Source organism: Neophocaena asiaeorientalis, unplaced genomic scaffold (genome assembly GCF_003031525.2).
Source record: "Neophocaena asiaeorientalis asiaeorientalis breed wild unplaced genomic scaffold, Neophocaena_asiaeorientalis_V1.1 scaffold549, whole genome shotgun sequence".
Taxonomy (NCBI): domain Eukaryota; kingdom Metazoa; phylum Chordata; class Mammalia; order Artiodactyla; family Phocoenidae; genus Neophocaena; species Neophocaena asiaeorientalis.
In genome coordinates, this window is record NW_020172147.1 from 121,155 (window position 1) to 126,944 (window position 5,790).

At 52.6% G+C, this 5,790-nt stretch overlaps 1 pseudogene; it reads left to right on the top strand.

The window, feature by feature from the left end:
* The first annotated feature begins 428 nt into the window (after positions 1–428).
* Positions 429–2,217, top strand: LOC112406120 (protein FAM71A-like; annotated as a pseudogene).
* Positions 2,218–5,790: the final 3,573 nt, after the last annotated feature.

Sequence of the window (5,790 nt, forward strand, 5' to 3'; positions counted from 1 at the left end):
AGGTCACAAAGGGCATCAGAGGATAAACAGGCTGTGCCAGGGGGTTAGGCTGAGAAAGTGGTTCCTTCTCTCACTAGGACTGAAGTTCACCACAGCCTCTTGGGGAGATGAAAACCCAGAAGCAGAAGTGAGGTGAGGCAGAGGGGGAGCCTACCATACCTCTCTACACACTTGAAGAGATTCAGCCTGGGGTCCAGGCGCCCTACAGCGTCCCCGCTGTGATCATCTGTGCCCCTACCCACACCCCTGCCTCTGGGAGACCCTGAGGCAAAGGTGGGGGCCCGTGGGGCGGGCTTGGAAGACCTGCCGTAGGGCCGCCTGTGTGTGACGTACGAGCACCGCAGCTCGCTCTTCTGCCAGTGAGGCCGAGGGAGGGAAGAGCCAGGGGCCCGCCTTAACTGCGCTGCCTGTCGTGATCAAAGACAGCCATGAGTGGGGACTCTCTGCTCCCGTATCGCACGGCCCAGAGCAGCACCGGGGTGGGCCTGTTCAACACCACCACGGGGAAGCTGCAGCAGCAACTGCACAAGGGCGAATACAACATGTTCAAGGACGCCCCGGTATTCGAGAGCGACTTTATCCAGATCACGAAGAGGGGAGACCTGATTGACGTGCACAACTGTGTCTGCATGGTGACCGTGGGCATCACATCCAGCAGCCCCGTCCTCCCACTCCCAGACACCATGCTGCTGGCCCGATGGGCTACTGGCCGTGAAGAGCACAGCCAGGCTGCCAAGGGCAAGAGCCACGAGGCTGCAAAGACCTTAGAGCTCACCAGGCTCCTTCCCCTGAAGTTCGTGAGGATCTCCACTCACAGTCGTGAGAAACAACAGCTGCGCACGAAGTTTGCCACTGGCCGCTCCTGGTACCTGCAGCTGTGTGCCCCTCTGGACGCGCAGGAAGGCCTCTTCACCTCTTGGGAAGAGCTGATTTACCTCCTGCGACCACCAGTGGAGAGTCAGCCGCACCTATGCCGTTCCAGCCTGGGACATGATCTGCATGCCTGTGTTCGAGGAGGAGGAGGACGGCAGGAGCCCGGCAGTGGGGGATTTCCAAGGAAAGTGGGATCAAGACCAGGTGAGCATCTGCAGCCTCCACACGTGCTCTGAGCTGGCCGGGGCCACGTCTGCAGCTTTTGCTGGGGGGGAGGGGATCCAACTGGACTCCCACAAACCCGATACCATGCCCGATGTGGCCACTGCAAAAGCAAAACCTACAGTGCTTGATAAAGCGTCAGCATCACGGGCAACGACAAAGATGGAGACAGCAGGGGTGGCAGGAGGCACCGCAGCGGGTGCTTTGAGCGTGGCAGTGATCAAGTCTCCTGCCCCTGAAGAGCAGAGCACGGTCACAGCAGCCACAGCCAGCAACGGTCCAGAAGGAAGCAAAACCAACATAGCCACTGGGAGCACTGCCAGAACATCCCAGAGGAGCAGGAAAACGGTGCTGCGAACAATTCAGGGTATGCTGGCAGGTGCCGCGAACTATTCAGGGTATGCTTCCAGCACGTCCACCAGCCTCTCCCCAGAGGCCGGCATGACTGTGGTCGGAGCAGAACCCACCAGCAAGACTGTTGAAGGAAGAGCCGACGAGGAGGATGAGGGGACCCTCATCTCAACCTTGCCACAGGAAGGCAAAGTGAGTGAACAGGATGGCAGCTCACAGAGAGTGTCCCAGGCCCACAAGGGAAGAAGGAGAGAAGGGAGCACTGGGGAGAGGACAGAGCTCTTATGAGCCCCTCGCTCTGCAGTTCAGTGGAAAGCCACCACAAGGCAGCGGGGAACAAGACCATCCAGAAAGCAGCTGGCCCGTGCTCAGGCGGCCGCAGAGCCACTAGAGATGACCAAAAGGACAAAGGCCACGGCAGCCCAGGGGGCAGCGAGCAGGGCACTGCTCACAAAGGCATCAGCCGTGCTCCCATCACCAACGAGTCCAGGACCTCGCACAAATCGGGCAGGAGCTTATCTACAGCGAGTTCAGGTCCCACCACCAAGAGACTGAGCAGGATCAGCTCTTTCTTCAGGAACGTCAGAGCCAGTCTTACTACAAAGACAGTGGCCTCCTCACGCGATAAATATGCGAGCATCCTGGCGAAGCCAGTGGAAGGGACCCGAATGGAGGCCATCGTAGAGACAGCAGAGAGTGGCCAGGGGCTGGAAATCACTGGAGGTGTGACATCTGACCATGGAGCCAGTGACCATTGAAGCCCATCAATAGGACCTAGAGCTGGGAGCTGCAAAGGGGACCAGGGCTCAGCGAAATACCCCTGGAGAGCCCATTTCAGCTTCCTTACTTCAATTTAAATAAAAAACCAAAAAATCTGAGAATGCATGCAGTGTTTTGTCTGAATTTCTAGGTCCCAAAGCCCAGGCATAGCCTCACAGTGGATTCTGTGATGTCATCTGTGCCACAGTCTGAGACCCAGTGTCCAGTCAGGGGCAGCCCCACCTCACACACATGCTCAGCGCCAACAGCAGTGCTCCATCTGGCCTCCACTCTTTTCTGGCTTTGCCCCCCAGGGCCATGGCTCAAAGTCAGACTATGGTCTGGGAAGCTCTCCTTCACTATCCCCCTATTCTTTTTATAAACGCTTATCCCCCCTGAAGGTCTGTAAACAAAGCAAGAACAGGACTCATGTCCCCTCGGGCTATTCAGTGGACAGAAATAAGGGCAGCAGTATTAGCTAGCAATCAGAACAGCAATCACTCTCATCTAGACTTAGCCGTTCCCTGCCCAGGTATATACCCTGGAGAAACACACATGTTCTAGGAAAAAACTATGAGAATGTTTATAGCAAAAATAACTTAACAGGAAAACACGGGAAACAGCCCAAATTTCCATCAGCAGAATTAATACAGCAGGATACGAAGAGAGTGGAATATTCAATAGTGAAAAATAGATGAGCTACACACATTAGCATAGATCAACTTCTCATGATTTTTAAAACCATCAAAAGAATGGGATACAACTCCACTCACGGAACCATTCTGAAACAAGCTCAAACGATGTATTGCATAGGGTACATGTTTTTAAAAACTGGTAGCTAAAAATGAGGGAAGAGTAAACACAAAATTGAGGACAGTTTTCTCTAGGGTGGAAAGGCTAGGTCAAGGAGGTTGACACAAGGCTGTTAGTGCTGCTGGGAATTGTTCTGTCTCTTAAGCAAGATGGTAGGTACACAGGTGTTGTATTTTTCACGTTTTACTAACTCTGAAATCAGAATGGTCCTACAATCACCGTGGCAGTTGTGATGAAGCTATTGCCAATGCCTTTCTCTTTTTTTCATGTTTATTTAAGCACAAAAGTGATGTCAGAAAGGCTTGGCATCTTTAAGTTACATTTATTTAAGGTAAAGTACAAGAACACTTGTTTGGTTATTAGGAAAAGAAGGAACGATATGCCTATTTTACAGATGAGAACACTAAGGCTCAGAGAAGGTAACCTGCTCCAGTCGCACAATGGGATCTTTGCAGAACAGTGATCCACCAGCCCACTTCTTTATGCAAAGCCCTGTCTGTAGTATGCGAAGGAAGCAAGCAAACAAGCCTGAGATAGGACCAGCACAAGAACCCGAGGCACCAGCATTCTTACCATCATGTCCCAAGACTACAGAGATGAGCATCAATTTTACTAGATTCAGAGGAGGGAGGGGTGGGGGATGGGAGCCGGTTTTCGAACTTCAGTGAGCTCACAGCTCTTAGCTGGCCTTATCTCGAGAGCATCCAGACCACCCTTGAGCTGTGTCTGGCTCCCAGGCTTCTACCTCTAGCCTCTGGCATGACCCGGGCTGCAGCCATAAACAGGGTCCCACCTGGAATTCCAGTGTTCACTCCTGGAACATCCAGCATCCAGTCCTCCTCCAGCCACTAATTTAACTTTTGAATGCCCTGCTCAGAAGGGTTTCTCCATACCAAATCTTCAGGAACTTTTTTCTTCTTGGGGGTCCAAAACCAAATCCTTAAACCTCACATGAGGGAGATTATTTGTTAGGTCAGAGCATCCTTGTAGACTGGACCTTCAGTTTGTGACTTCCACAGACTTCATCACGGGAGGGTGGGGAGAGGTCTCTTCTGTTGGTGGAGGGAACGGTGGGCACTTGGTGGGGAGCACTGACGAGAAAGGGAGACAGCCCAAGACCTACACATATGCACTGTTTCCTCTGGCCAAACAAGGTTCCTGACCCCAGGATTAACCCAGAGCTTCCGAGAAGACTAGGAGCTGCAGGGAGACACAATTAATGGTTTACTCTCCACCAGCTTTTCCTTGGACCCAAGGTGGAGAAATTACAAAAAGATTACATCACATTCTTTTGATCTTATGATTTCCACACAGGCAAGTGCAGGTAAATACTAGTCTGAAGGAAGAAAGTGCATTAAAAACACGTGCAGAGGGACTTCCCAGGTGGCGCAGTGGTGAAGAATCCGCCTGCCATTGCAGGGGACCCGGGTTCGAGCCTTGGTCCAGGAAGATCCCACATGCCACGGAGCAACTAAGCCCGCGAGCCACAACTACTGAAGCCCGCACGCCTAGAGCCCGTGCTCCACAGCAAGAAAAACCACCGCAACGAGAAGCCCGCGCACCACAACGAAGAGTAGCCCCCGCTTGCCGCAACTAGAGAAAGCCACGTGCAGCAACGAAGACCCAATGAAGCCAAAATTAATTTATTTAAAAAAAAAACAAAAACACGTGCATAGCCCTTAGCTGTTTATAAAGTTCTTGAATGTGTGTGCCCCCTTCTGATTCTCACATCTTTCCATTTTGCAGATAAGCAAACAGAAATTCAGAGCATTTAAAGGACTTGCTCAAGGTGGGAGGTGATGGTGCAGAGAGGGAGCTACCTCAGTGCAACAACATTCAGACAGTGTGCCAACCCCGTCCCACACAGAGGTACACAGATGGTGGAGGAGACAGGACAGCACGAGTAATTATCACAACTCTGAATGACAAATACAATGAGAGGCGTGTGTTTGGGGACTGGATCTATTCAAAGGAGGGGTTCTGGGGCATGGGAAGGAGTTGTGGGTTATGGAAGGCTTCACAGGGGAATTGGCACTTTTAAGGATGAACAGGGCTCAGCCAGGTGAAGGAAGTATGAGGAGCAAGGGTACAGGTGGGGGAAGGGTGGGAGATGATCAGGCCACAGGAAAGAGCGTGTGCAAAGTACAAAGGCTTGAAACACCACGGTGTGTTGAGCAACTACAAGTATTTCAGTACTATTGGTTGGAGGGCAAGAGAGGAGGGACGTGAGGCTGGAGGATCAGGCAGCTGGGTCTTGGGGAGCCTGGGGTACTATTTGAGTGTCTGGGACTTGGGGAACCACTGAAGGCCAGCGTCTGATGGCAGTAAGATCTCTCTGGCCCCAGGGTGGAGAGTTGATGGGCAGGGGGCTGTCTGGAGACACGGGGTCCTCCAGGAAGCCACTGCATTAATCCTGGCAGAGTCGGGGAGCCCCGAACCTGGGTGACACTGGGGAGACAGAAGGGGTCAGAGTCGGGAGGTGTTGAAGAGATGGAACAGGACAATTTTCCAGCCCACATCCTGAAAGACGGGGAGCTCATGGTGTAGGTCTGGCCCTCATCTAAAGGAAGTGGAACTGACAAAAGTGGAGGTGACTTGCTCCTGTGGCGGCTATTGGTCAGTAGAGTGGGTGGCCAGAAGAGAGGCTCACGGGAAAGCAAGGAGTAATGTGTTAAGATAGAAAACAACAGCTGCTAGACAGCTAAAGGTAAAACAGCAGGATAAGGCAGCTAAGGCGGGCAGTGGGGCTTCAGCACTTGGAGAGGGGCAGAG